Source organism: Falco rusticolus, chromosome 11, assembly GCF_015220075.1.
Source record: "Falco rusticolus isolate bFalRus1 chromosome 11, bFalRus1.pri, whole genome shotgun sequence".
In the NCBI taxonomy this organism is placed as follows: domain Eukaryota; kingdom Metazoa; phylum Chordata; class Aves; order Falconiformes; family Falconidae; genus Falco; species Falco rusticolus.
In genome coordinates this window covers 34,821,500-34,835,459 of record NC_051197.1, presented here as the reverse complement: position 1 = coordinate 34,835,459, position 13,960 = coordinate 34,821,500, and the positions used below count along the sequence as shown (strand labels likewise).

The 13,960-nt window shown below is 37.1% G+C and overlaps 1 long non-coding RNA gene across 11 annotated transcripts in view; it reads left to right on the top strand.

Moving 5' to 3' along the window:
- The window catches only part of LOC119155393, a 64,464-nt gene extending 51,414 nt beyond the window's left edge, over positions 1-13,050 (top strand). For 8 of the 11 annotated variants that reach the window (XR_005106714.1, XR_005106713.1, XR_005106712.1 and 5 more), the window contains 4 exons: positions 8,603-11,262; positions 11,928-12,000; positions 12,081-12,152; positions 12,237-13,050. This is a non-coding gene — a long non-coding RNA (uncharacterized LOC119155393). Of the gene's footprint in view, positions 1-7,940; positions 11,263-11,927; positions 12,001-12,080; positions 12,153-12,236 lie in introns of all 11 variants that reach the window. The other 3 variants (XR_005106711.1, XR_005106715.1, XR_005106705.1) reach the window with 3 other exon arrangements.
- The last annotated feature ends 910 nt before the right edge of the window (positions 13,051-13,960 follow it).

The window sequence follows — 13,960 nt, the reverse complement described above, 5'->3', positions numbered from 1 at the left end:
TTTCCACAGCATAAGGACAGCTGAAGCCTGGACATTAGCAAGTCAGTATTTGGTGTGGCATGAATAAGAGTATGCAAGTGTTATAAGAATGCAAGTATGAAAGAGTTTCAAGATTTAGATCTGAGTACGAACTCAAATGAACCCAATCTGAACTGCAGGCAGAAGTCCAAACTGAAGTTTGAAACCACCCTCAAAGTCAGCACCTATTTTTTGAAGACACTTCAAGCTCATTGAACAGTTACAGATCAAAATGAAAAACTAAAACAAAATTAGGTAGTGGGAGCAAACCAGAGAACATGTTCTAAAGGGGAAAGGAAAATTGAGATACCTGTCAACAGCCTATAACTTGGATGTTTGTTAATGGTTTTATATTAAGTCATCTGTTATTCAATTGTGTTACTACAAAGTGCGAGTATCTACATAGTTTGGATGAGCGACAGGCACCAGAACTAAAGAACCTTAGGCTATTGCGTAGTATTCATCATTTAACACATTTCTGTGATATTCTTGTACTCAGATTGCACTTGTCAGGGATGCACAAAAGAAAGCACTGGAATTACTAGCAGAAATTCCACCTGAGTGTCAAGGGGAGGAATCCTTTAAAATCCCTTGGTCCTTTTGAAATTCCCTGCACGCATTTCAGGGTAATATTGTTTTTAAAAGCCTGGTAGGTAATTCTCTAGAAAGTAGTAAAGAAGTTTCATTAAGCCCTTCTCCCTTCCTTTTTCCTAATGAGCTACCCTGATGCAGAGTGACTTGCACATGTGTAAACACACATGTACACACACATACAAGCTCTGGGCTGCCTATTTTTGTGCCAATTTGTTTTAGTGGCAGCATGCCCAACCTGAAATTGTCTGCCCCATAGCTCCAAGAAAAATGCTGTCATGGGTTTGATTGAAGATGTTAAGGCAGTGCTCATGTCCTCTTTCTAGAAGGCAGACTTGCTGTTTTTCATCTACATGAGGTTAGATTTCCTGGCACACTCATATGCAAACCTCCCCTGCAAAGGAAGTCAGATGTGACCTTCGTCTCTTGTGTATTCTCATGTGCCAGTAAAATAAGGTGTAAATTTAGCCCAAAAAAAACAAACAAAAAAAACCAAACCCAAAAACAACACGGAAGAAAACCCACATCCAGTAAGTACTGGGATTATTTGAATATTTTCAGAAAACATTTATACTATGCAGGTAATCCAATGTAATCATAAACAGCTGAATGAGATTCCAATCACAACCTTCAGGTATCCATAATAGGTGCTTGAGAGTAAGCACTGGAAAGACGGCAAAGAACAGAGGAGAGGGGAAAAGTGTTAAAAGTATTACAGGAATGGGGTAGTGTTACCCTTATTTTTGGTATTTAAGAGGAGTTTGTAATGACTACAGCAGCCCACTCCTTTTTTACACTGAATAATTCCCAGCAGTTTTGTATCAGCACCTCAGATACACATATTGAAGACTTGACTTTCTGATCCTGCAATTGTGGGTAGAGAGAAGGAAGGGGAGAGCAAGAAATATCAGTAGGTTTCCCCTCCCCTTTGGCCTCACATTACTGGATGATACTTCTTTTTTGCTCCAAATACATGAGGAATTCACTGCCTCTGCAATAGAGGGAGAAGACTGAAAGGAGACAACCAACTCATATATACATCATAAGATGTACTTTTATTTAATAATTTAAAATATATTTTATACGTATATTTCTCAAATAGCAAAGGTGAAATTACAGTTCTGGAGGAAAAAAAGTGACCAGGATTTGTCACTCTTACTGCCTCATTAAATGGATTCTGTATATTAGAGAAGAATCTTGACCTCAGAAACCATTTGTCTTCAAATTTCCTTCAAGTTTTTGCCCTAGGAGAAATGGGGCAAATTGTTAATTATTTCGGCTGCCCTTTATTCTTCCTCACTTCACTGTGTCTTACATTATATTAGCAGTGCTGTGAACAGTGTATGATAATAATACTGAGCTCTTACGCAAGACACTCAGACTAGACCTTCATATGCCAATTAAGCATGATCTGCATTTCACAAAAATAAAAATAATTTCCAGAGACATGAACAGACTGGTTATATTCTTTCTTTGGTCATATCATATTCTTACTTCCAGCCCATTTACTACCTTATTTCTTCCTCAGTGTCATATTCCATGTCCCACAGCATTAAGGGACAGTATTTGGAACCTTAAATCAGTTACAATGAATGGGATGAGGTCAGCCATCAGATCCATGGGACCGGCAAGATTAGAACATATTTAGCCCAAGTCCAAGTGCAGTGCCCTATTCAGACAGCTATGCTGCCTGCTAGTTATCAAGTTGAATTGAAAACAAGAGTTATATTAAAAGACAGCAGGATCATTATTTCTCCCTTCTGCCCACCTCCTCAAGTGCCCGAGGTCATTTTCCACAACAAAAATGAAAGCCCGTCTTGGAAGTGTTTTTGTGCTAAACAGCAGTGGTTAATTTCTTGCAACTAATTAGTTATTCAAGTGAAAGTATAATGATCCTCCAACATGATTGAAAGTGCTTCAACTGAGTTTCCTGCTAACAGCATATTTCTAGAAATAACACAATAAATCAGCAGGGTTATGGAAATCTTTAAACAAAGCAAGTCTACGACAGGAACCCATTAAAGATATAGCCATGTAATATTTATGTACCTAGCTGACTTATGCTTTTAACCTAGCACTTTCAGCTATAGCTTTTTAGCACCTGGGTCGCATTCACTAAGAATGAAATTCATCCTATCCGCTAAAAGCCAGCATAATGTCTCTGTATTAGGTGTTTGGAGTATAGAGTTACCATAGGACTTAAGTGATGGAGCCTTCCCACCAAATGGAATTTCATCCAGATTTTTCTAAAGAAAAATACAGACAAAACACCTTTAAGCAGCACAGAAATTTTAATGTGAGCCTCAAACTCCCTTAGCAAGAAAATCAGTGGGTACCTAAACAAGAAAGGTTTCATAAGCTCAAGGAGGTATTGATGCAGAAAAAAAACTTCACAGAAGAGCTGATGTCACCTACGATTGTCCAGATTATGATTTGTTGATTAGGAGTCGTTACTGAGATGGTAACAACATATCTCCAAAGATTTTTACAGAAACTGCTAACTACATAAAATGCCATCCACTTACTCCAAAAATTATTAATCCATTACAAGTTGTGTGTTTAAAAGTATTAAATACTGTAGCATAGAAAAATGTTTTGATTACGTTTGAGCCTTCTGGATGTTACAGATGTACAAATCTGATCCCCTCAAATCTCCAAAACAAAGAGACATTTCTCTTTCTTCCATCACATTGAACTATATCTGCATGTGTGTTTACATGCATTTTTAAAACACACATATGCGTATTTGAAGCAGAAGGAATGGTTTAATAATCCCCACTTAATTTGACTATACATGCTTTCCCTCCTCCCACTCACTCATTTACTCCATTGCCAATCTCCCAGTCTTCCCACAGATTTGAGACAATTTGTATTCATAAACCTGTTTCAGTCAAGATCCCAAACATTATTTCCTGGCCTACCCTTCCGTACTGCAGCAGATGGCAGCAAGAAGGGAAACATCACCACTGTGGGGCTGCAAAAGGGAAACCTCAGGAAGGGAAGTAAGAACTGCAGTGTCCTGGGACTCTGGGAGGCAGGAGGAAGCAAGAGGGTTATAAGAAATCATCAGCAGAGGGGGACTGAAGGACAGAGAAAAGGAGACCAAACATCACTCCCACTTCCCAATAAAATCATCTTTATTCTCACCATCGTTTTTTGGGCCAATGACCACTTTCAACCCACACTCACTTTCTGCTGGAAAAATAAATTAGGAGTCCAGATTAATTTTGTCAATAGAAAGTTTAAAGTGGTCACTGGAGCGCAAAGAGCTTTTTAAAAGGCAGCTGAGCCTAACAGGAACAAGGAGGAGGATGTTGAGAAAGTCACAAAACTACAGGAAGATTAAAGACATTAAGGGTGCACCTTTTTTCAACAATAAAGATAATAACGGTTATAAACAGTTCCTGCAATCTTGTTTCTATTTATTGTGGGCTATTTTTCTTTAGAAGAATATGCATTACTTAAAAATACCTTTGCCAGGGCAGAAAATAAGTAGTTTGTGTGTGTTGGTCTTTATAAAAACAAAAAGAAGAACAAAAAAGACTAAACAAACTAGGCATTTGCTCCCCGAGTACATGGGATTATACTTCGCATTTGTGCTGTAAATCATTGGATACAAGTAATTGTACGGCAACAGGGTTTGCTATGCTAAATATTTAAACTGTGTGCCCAGTCCCTTCAAAGTCTGAGCTTACTCTGTGTTCAGAGCTTTGTAGGGTTGAGTCAATAGCATATTTGTTTTGAATGGTTGTTCCTAGATAGCTAACTAAACTCCAGAACTTGTTTACATCATTTAACATGCCTAAAAGCTTAGCTCAAGACACTAAGAAAACCAAAAAACCCCAAGCAAGCAGAAAAATACAGTTCTTTAGAATGGACTCTGCTGTTGAAAATAAATTACACCACCAAAAGGCAAAAAGAATGTTTGGCCAGCTGTGGACCAAAACCTAGTTTTGTTTCTAAACTGAAGCAATGACTGGCATAAAAAAAATTTCAAGGAATTTCCTCTTCTCCCTGAAGATGCTGTGAGCCTTTCTACTATGCCAGAGTGCATGTTATAGTGATTGCAAGATAGGTGTGTCTTGTGGGTCCTAAGCAGTAACCTTTATTCATCAGAACATACAAAATGTGATGGAGAGTCAAAATGAAGAAAATCAGGCAATTCCATCAATCCTATGTCCTTTGTTCCTAGCTTAGCAGTACCTTCAAGCTCTAGTAGGCAGATGTGACATCAGCTGTTTAGCAAGTGCCCTTCTACTATTTTCTTAATTTGTACCAACATCTCAAGGGCAAGATTTCTCTAACATTTACACCCAGACACCCATGGAGAGTTCAGCATACTCTCAGAATGGTATTTGAGGTCTAACTTCTGTAAAGTATGGCAATATTTTCAGAAACAAAGATGAAACATAGCCTCTCATCTGTTTCAAATTACACATGAAAAATACTGAGTATGTTAGCAACAAATAGATTTGCATGCAAAAATTTCACAAAGAAAAAAAATACAAGAATGCCAAAATACAAGAACAGCAAAGGAAATAATGCAAACAGGTGATGATTTATCATCCTTACGCATTTTCAGAATCACATTTCTAACTGAATGTTGTCTGCCTCTAATTAATATCCAGTACTTTGAAAAAGAATCATATTTTTCATATCTACATGCTATCTAGAAAGCTCCTAATGCTTAATCTGAAAGCAGACAGAATTCAGAAAGGTGTCTCTTCCACTGAAGACACAATTTCCCCTCTAAGGGCCTGGGGCAGTGTGCCTCAAATGCTAATAGCTTGAGTTGTGTGCAATAACCCTATATTGTTTACATAGCACTTCACATGTTCAAAGCACTATGAGATATCAGCCATCACTACACTTTTATGAGGCTGTATTACCCACTAAACATTAGGATTCAAATGACTTGCTCTTGATCAAAAGGAACTTTGTGTAGCAGGACCATAATTATTTGAATTTGGTAATTCTCACAGTCCATTCTTATGGTGACTCAGAAAGAAGAGGGGGATGGGATATTAAAGCCAGTTGCAAATGCACTCTGCTCTGGCAGTGAGATACAGACACATGGAGAATCCCTAAACTAATTTGCACTCAAACAGCACCTTCTCTGGTAACTTCCAAAAATAATTAAAAATCAAAAGCACAAACTAAACGAAACACTTTAAAGAGCCCCCAAAAATGTTTTCCTGAATATATGTGTTTTATATAGTCACTGTGAAGAACCCAAGAGACAACATGGGAACTGTACTGAAATACTCCAGAAATCCGAAGATAGGGAATTCCCATTCATTCGAGGCAGTTAGCTTTGCCTGGAACCAAGGAGAATAGTAGACAAGTTAAAAGTAATCAGCCCATCTCCTGCAGATAAAGAACCGCAATCTAGTCTCTAACACTTGACTACAGTAGGACTCAACTTCTAGAAATACAGAATATTTTTAGTCTCCATCTTTATACATACTTTGATTCTATGAAAATTCTGTTGCTATGCTGACATTTGTAAGTCTAGCTTCCAAATATCAAGTCTATATTCCCATAAAGTAAATACAAAATACAAAGGAGATGTTGAAAGATAATGAATCCACAGTCTTGGTACACATGACAACCAAATAAATGTTTGACATAAATGCCTAACGGGACACATCTGAAAATTCTTCTCTTTATAGCTGAAAACATTTCATGCAAAAATACAGAGATTGAAGACAGAGCAAGAAAATTATCCTCTGCCTTTCCATCCAGCTCCCATCATACCATACAATGTTGTCTTTTCCACATCTTACATTTTAACTTGTAGGGTCTTGGTTTCCACACATACCATATGTTTTCTGAGCACAGCTTCACAGTTACTTGCCTTAGAATCTTGCCTGCAGGATCACATGGGAAATAGATCATAGAACTAAGACAAAAATGTCGGCTGCTACACACAATCCAGATTCATGAAATAAGAAAAGGATGCCTGTTTAAGGCTATCACAGGAAAGGGGAGGGTAAGAAATTCCCTTCAAAGGCAGTAACGAGTACAGAGAATTGCTAACAGAACCTCTTGTGTTTTAGCTGAGTTGATCACGTTGCTCTTAATACTTCCCCCTCTATTGTACAACTTCTATTTGACATTTTCTGGGTATAGGCCACACAAAACTATGCCAGACTGTGTTTGCAGTTTCTACTGTTTTGACTTACATTGCCTGAAAAGTTAAATTACTGAAATATTTCACAAAATATTAAAGTTTAAGCATAATGTCAGTAGTGAGCATTACTTCATGGATATTAATGTAAAAAGCAGTTACTATACTCCATCTACTGATCTAAAGAACAGATGTTTGCATATGATTTATGGACACTGAAATATGTGCATATCTTCCATAAATAGTAATGTGTTCCAGTAACAAAGAGTGGAGAGTTGTCATCCAAAAGGCTGGGAAACTGCAGGCAGTATTAGAATTTTTTCACCAATTTCTTGGCTTCAAATAAAAAGCAAAGCTTATAGGTCCAGTGCCGCAATCCTATTATGTTGGAAAACTCTTACAATTTCAAACAGGACTAACAATGTGAAGAAATAAATTGCAGAGTCAGGCCTAATAGGTCAGATATAGAAGTCGATTTAGAACACATGAATGCATATATGATTTGTTAAATAAGAGAAACTATTTATATTGATTGAGGTACATAAGTCTAAAGCAGTAAACAAAAAGCCAATATTGCCGTTGGTATTTTAAAATTAAATTTTGTTTTGGAAGAGTCTTTAATATCAAAATTTAACAAAATATTAATCAGGTAAAATTCTAATGGGCAGAGCATAGTTTGGAACTCTGCAATTAATTTTTTTCTGAAAGTGCAATCAAATGTTTGATTGAGCTAATATCACTGCTGCTCCTCACATTTGTTCTGTTCCTAAATCAGCTTGGCTAATCAACATCCCACCTCATAGCCTCTGTTGTAGAGTTTACTTTCACCAGCACAGTCAATTTTTGGACGGAAAACTTACTAAAAAACATAGTCAAAGGATACAAGCACATGAACTAGCATACTTGGAGATTTCCTAGTTTCCAACAGAACTCTGATTGGACTCAATGAACTACAGATTGTTCTGTGATGGCTACATGTGTCAAACAAGTTTTGATTTAGTTTAAGAAACTGTCTTGTGGTTATTTCATCTCAAAAAATGATTTCTGGCGTGCCAAGGTATTTTCCACCTCTTATTTCATGAGCAAGAACCAGGATGATTCTGCAAAACTTTAGATTTCTTCATACCAAAATGTACGAGACAGCAGCCTTGTAGAATGCAGAATTTAAACAAGACAATCACAATTTTCCCTCCTGTCTCAGGCTGGCATGCACTAGTGCTTCAAGATGTTATGCAGCTGCTACTTTTCCCTAGAGATGGCTGTATTCCAGTAAATGGTGAAATATTCCCTAAAACATTTTTTTCCCCACAGAGGTTTACAAAGATGTTTCCATAGGTTGAATACAACATAAAAACATTGTGATCGTTTAGTTGGATTTCTCGAAAAACATTGGCCTTAGAGTTACTGCATTAGTAATTAGGAGCCAATGCTATACTCCAACACACTGCAGAAACAACTGCATTTACTGTTTGTAGAATACGTTGAGAGTCTTAGATTACAACAAAGGTTATTTGATTCTGTTCTTGCCATGAATCCTTTTCATTTTGTCAGAAAAAGGACTTCCTCTTGATAGCTGTATATTTGTACTTTCAGCATATAATTCAAAGTCATCCAAGAATAAATTGAATCTCTAATAACTACAGTCAGCTGGATTTAATTCCTTCTGGTGGAAGCACAGCAGTGTCAGTACTTACTGAGATTTAGTATTATTGCTAATTTATTGCAGGTAAAATGTCAATACAACATGAAAAATTGTCATTTGAGAAAGGTTTAATAAAAAAAAGAGGAACACAAAATACAAAAAAAAACAGAAAAGGTGATAAGAACTGATAACTGATCATTCTACTTAACTTTTTTTTACAGATAAACATCCAGGTGCCAGCTGGTGTAAACACAGATGCCACTGACGTCAATGGAGCTGTGTCAGTTTACACTAGCTGAGAATCTGATCCCAAGTGTGTTAGTGCCATTTTTAGATACTGCCACTGGAATTCACTTTTGCAGCTCAATTAAAAATACATTCACACACTGCATTTCTTCCTGTTCCCAAGTGTATAACTGGAAGCCTGGTGACAGACTGTGGGAGAGGGCAAGTGGGAGATGGAAGTAGCCAACAACTGTATCCATGAGATAACTCTGCAATATGAGTATTAACACTATTGTTCTGCTGTCTTCCTTTCATACAAATGAGTATTTGCCTTCAAAAAGTCTTAACTCCACCTTCCAGTAACAATTCACTGCCAGCAAAAGAAGAAAGATTGTTAGCCATGCAGAGTATCTACCATATAAATATGTTAACATACTGTTTTAATTAGTGCACAATCTGAATTGTTTTAATGCATCGTTAGGGAAATTCTCTAAAATCATAAGAAACCCCCAAACCCAAGATCTGTGTATTCACTTAAGTATTCGTTCCTAACTAATCTGACTGCTGTACAAGCAGCAAGACTGTTAAAAGTACTAAACCAGCTGCTTCAAGTAGCCTGCAAGCCAGACCTATCTGATATGTATCACTTGTATTTCATCGAGCATTTCTGTGGGAGAGGGAGAAGGAAGAAAGGAAGAGGTGGGGCAGTAAGCAGGGCAGGGCAGTACCTCACAGCTTCAGCCACCGTTCCGAGTAGGGAGAGAAAGCTTTTATTGTTGTGTTACATAAGGCAGCTGTTAAGCATGGCAGTACTGCATAACAGTTGCAAGTACTAGCCAGTATGGTTAAGGTTAGTCTTTTGATTGAAGATACCAAGGTCAAGATAGAAAGGCTAACTAATTAGAACCAAAGATGCAGTTCACATAGCATTGAAGTAATTGTCTGTTTGTGCAGCACAACACCCGTATCTTCAATTTAGGTCAGACCATCAAGAGGAGGAAAAGGACTGAAGATGAGATGCTCTACTTCACACAGTTGCCCTCTGGAAGGACTGGCAAAGATAGTCACTTAAATTAAGTACAGGTCATCAGGCAAGATATCTAATCTATTCCTAAAACAGGCAGCTCTAGAAGTCCAAATCCCTATGGCCTTTACAACAACACAATGAACTACTTCCTCATGTACCTCTGTCAATTCACGTTAGGTTCCAATTTTTTTAAAAGCGGTATTTCATGTACACCATGACCCTATTGCTCATAGCAAGGAAAGTGCTTTGGTTTATTTATGACCTACTAACCTTAAATAAAAAAAACATACATTTAATCTGAATGTTCACATAAGCCTTCAGATCTGAAATGAAATTTAAAATAAAACTGGCATTTGTAGCAGCTAGCTAAGCCCAGTAAGGGATTAAAAAAAAAAAATTAAAACCAGATGAGAGAAGATGAAAGCATTTTTACCCTGCATAACCTGCACACATCAGGAATCAGGGCTAGAGCTCAGGAATACTCTTGTGTTTTTGTACTTACAAGTCTCAGCCCGTTTCAAGAGAGGCTAAGGTAACCAATGAAATGCTGAGGGTTTTCGGTTATGGGGGTGGGGAAGGAATAATAATAATAACCTGTGAAAGTAATTCCTTCTAAGATGCAATCTGCCTAGCTGCAAGTTCTACGTAGCTCCTATCCTCCCCTTATACCCCATCATAACTGCCAGGTATCAGCCAGGCAAGACTCCACATTGAAATATGAAGTGACAGACGGAAGCAGGGTATAAAAGCACAGGAATAAATACTGAAATAAGTGGCACACAGAAAGAAAACTTGTAATAGGGAGGACGTTAAATATGAGTAACCCTAAACCATAAACTCTATTCATTTGTCTAGAACAATGTCGAACAGATGCACAAAAGACTACTGAGTTGGAGAGCCTTATTCTCTCATCATTCATGGTGGTGTAAGGAACTCCTTTCATAACATCCATGGAATTAAAGTGTGGAAAAGCCAGTACAAAAAATAATCAGTCTTCAGAACTACTGTATTGGCAGCAAACATCACATGCTGCTGTGTCGGGGTGGGGCGAGGTGTGGACTGCCACATTTGGTTAGAATTCAGATATATTAATAATCACAGTGGCCTTCCTAAACAAAAAACATCTATCTAAAGGAGAAAATTAGTTGATTCTGTTATTGCCTAGTTCTCTAATAAGCTATATTAATGACTCTGTCCTTTAGATATATCTGATAGAAAATACGGTTGAGTTAAATGATGTAATAGATACCTCTACATGCAGAGCAATTACGTGAAAGAAACATCTAGGACAAAGTCCTTGTCATGGTGTTTGTTCACAAAATAAATACAGGCAGCACACTTATGACCTGCGGTCTTTTGGTGCTGGTTCCATTTGCACAAGTACAAACAAATTCAACAAAAAAAACCCCCAACATTTATAAAGATTTTTAAAATAATCAGAAATGGATGAGAGAACATAAGACATCTCTTACCAAAGGACAAGGTAAACAACAATTTATAGAAGCTAATGAATCAGTCATATAATTTCAGCACAGCAAGCTAGGAGTGGACCTAGCAAAAAAGAATTCAAACCAGCTGAGCTGCAAGACCACCGTTTGCAAGAGAATTCTTCTCACAAATACAATTAAGGTAAAATTCCTAGGTTACTATGTTTTGCTTTCTGATACAGCCTCTAAATCCCCTTCCCCCTACGATGAAAATTGCAACCTAACACTTTTTTTTCAATTTTTTATTTATCTTAAGAATGAGGACAATCTAGTTGTAAAGCTGAAAAGATTAGGAAAAGTGTTGTGCTACTGTGGAAATTTCTGAGTAAGCACTTTACTATGTGATGATCAAGTTCTGGATATGTACAGCATGCTTCCACCTAAAAATATATGAAAAAAAAAGTAGGTCATCAAGCCCTGATATATATATTCACGTTATTTCCTCCTGAAAGTTATTATAACAGGTTCTGCATATATGACAATTTGTATGGGGGAAAAAAAAGGCCTTCCATCTCCAAGACATTTGTTGAGAAATTAGCCTTCTTAAAAGAAAATGCATTTTCATCAATCCTAAGCAAGTTTAAAACCAATTGAACCATGTCACCAAAATAAATTTTACTCAATTGGGCAATCTATAGTTAGCAACACAGATTCACAAACTCTTAGCCAACACTGTTTGTATACAGGATCTTGTGTTTTAGTTTGCTGTGAAGTTCAGTTCTGTGAAGTAACAGACAACATTAATCCACTTGTGCCTGGATACCCAACCTATATTATTAAAGCTTGAATAATCTTTTCTTTTCATAGAAAGAAGCTTGGAAAACTGGCAGCTCCATGCACAAAGACTGAAATAGGATGGGCAGAGAAAGGTGTGGTGTCGGTAAGAGAAAAATATCTGAAGTTGCAACATGTGTGATTAAAATCTTTGTGTGAATTTTGATTTTCCCCCCCTCCTTTCAGACATTTGAGGATGCTGGCAAGTCAATGGAGTTCTGTTGTAGTGGTTGCTTCAGTGAACATTCAACGCTGTCGGTGAGTTTGGAATTAAAGTGAAAACCATCGACCGTTGATTGTACCCTCCAGCTAACCATCCTCCTCCTTACTTCATGCTTTCAGGCCTTAACACCGAAGATAGCAACCTAACCACCACATGATGTTTCTCTCCCACCCTGCCAAGCTTTACAAAAAAAGGTCACAATCAACATTCATTGCTGTCGGTGGGTTTAACTATGTGGACAAGCTCACTGAACAATGAATGCAACTGTGGCCCCACATTTTACAGTTGCTGTTGGGAGGAACATCAGCTCTGAAAGCAGTAGTGAGAAGCAAACACTTCTTATAAGCCACATTTTTGTGGTCAGAAAAATAGTTGGGGATATTCACTTTTTGCTTGCTTGTTTGTAGGTGTTTAACTTAGCTGCTTAGAAACAAAAGTATCATTGCCTTTTTCTGGAATATTGTCCTCCCAGGGTTCAGCATCATTGAGACCATAAAATTCTTATTCAGTATGTATGTGCAAACAAATAACAATACAGGAAGTTTTGTGTATATCCATTCCTAAGTTCTCTGCGTGTAAGAGGAAAGAATATTTAAATCTCATTTTAACTAGTCACTGTGGAATAGTTTTAAAAAAAATTCTTCTATACTTGTCTCAAGAAAAACAAATGGGAGCCCGAGGTATGGATAAAATGTTTTATCAAAGATAATTTTGCATCAAACTGATTTCAAGCAGTTTAAATAAATGATAGTAGACAACAAATACTATTACATTTGCCTTTTTGTAGGCATCTGAAAGATCACAGAGAAATATATATCCAGAAATAATAATGAATCAGTAGTTAAATTTTAAAATTACTGTAAACTTTGGATACCTGTGTAAAGTTCAGTATTGCTGGTAGTAACGAGAAAATAAAAGTGTAAATAAAGCTCACAGCTTTGTCCTTATTTCCTTACAACTCTTTATTAACCTGGTCAGACACACAGAATGACTAGCCTACATTTCTCACATCATACAGTCATCCAAGGTAAGTTCAGCCTTCAGACTTAGTGCAACTCCAATATTCTACAGTAGAAATTGCTTCCAAAGGTTAGGTAATCACACAGCATTCATTTGTTCCTCCTTATAATGGGGCATCCATTAATAATATTTTAGTCTGATTATTTACAGTGTCCCTAGCATATCAGTTACACAACAGTCATCTTGTGTACTGTGCTTGTTTTATCCATGTTCCACCTTGTAGCAACTGAACAGGATATAAGCATCAAAGCTATCAGGGGAGGATACATCTGTAGTTGCTTCGAACTTTGTGCTACCTGTCTACTTAAATGATAAAAATATGTTTCAATCATGAAAGCGATCAATCCTCAATCCTATATGAGACTGATATTTGGGGGGGGGGGGGGGGTAGTTCCTTCAAAGATATAACCACACCAAAATTTAATCCTGGAATTGTTTGGACTTTACTTAAAATCGATGTTTGGAAAGATTATATTTTTTCATTGCAACATTTACTACAGACCCCCCCACAAGGTCTATTGCTTGCTGAATACTACTGTGGTCAGAGACAGAAAAGTAAAGTATCAAAAAGAAGGGTTACTATGGATCTATGACTTCTCAGCAGCACTGTTCAGAGAAAAGCCTGTACCTTTAAGTTTACTTATTTCTACAAAAACGGGAACTTGAATTACTACCAGATTATATATTTCAGATAGATGAAGATCATTAAAAGCAGGACTCAAAGGTATATCTTCTATTTAGGATAAACTTTCAAATTAAGCTCTAGCTAGTACGTTTCTTGCAACAGCATGTGCCAAGGTTGCTTATTGGAACCCAAAAATCA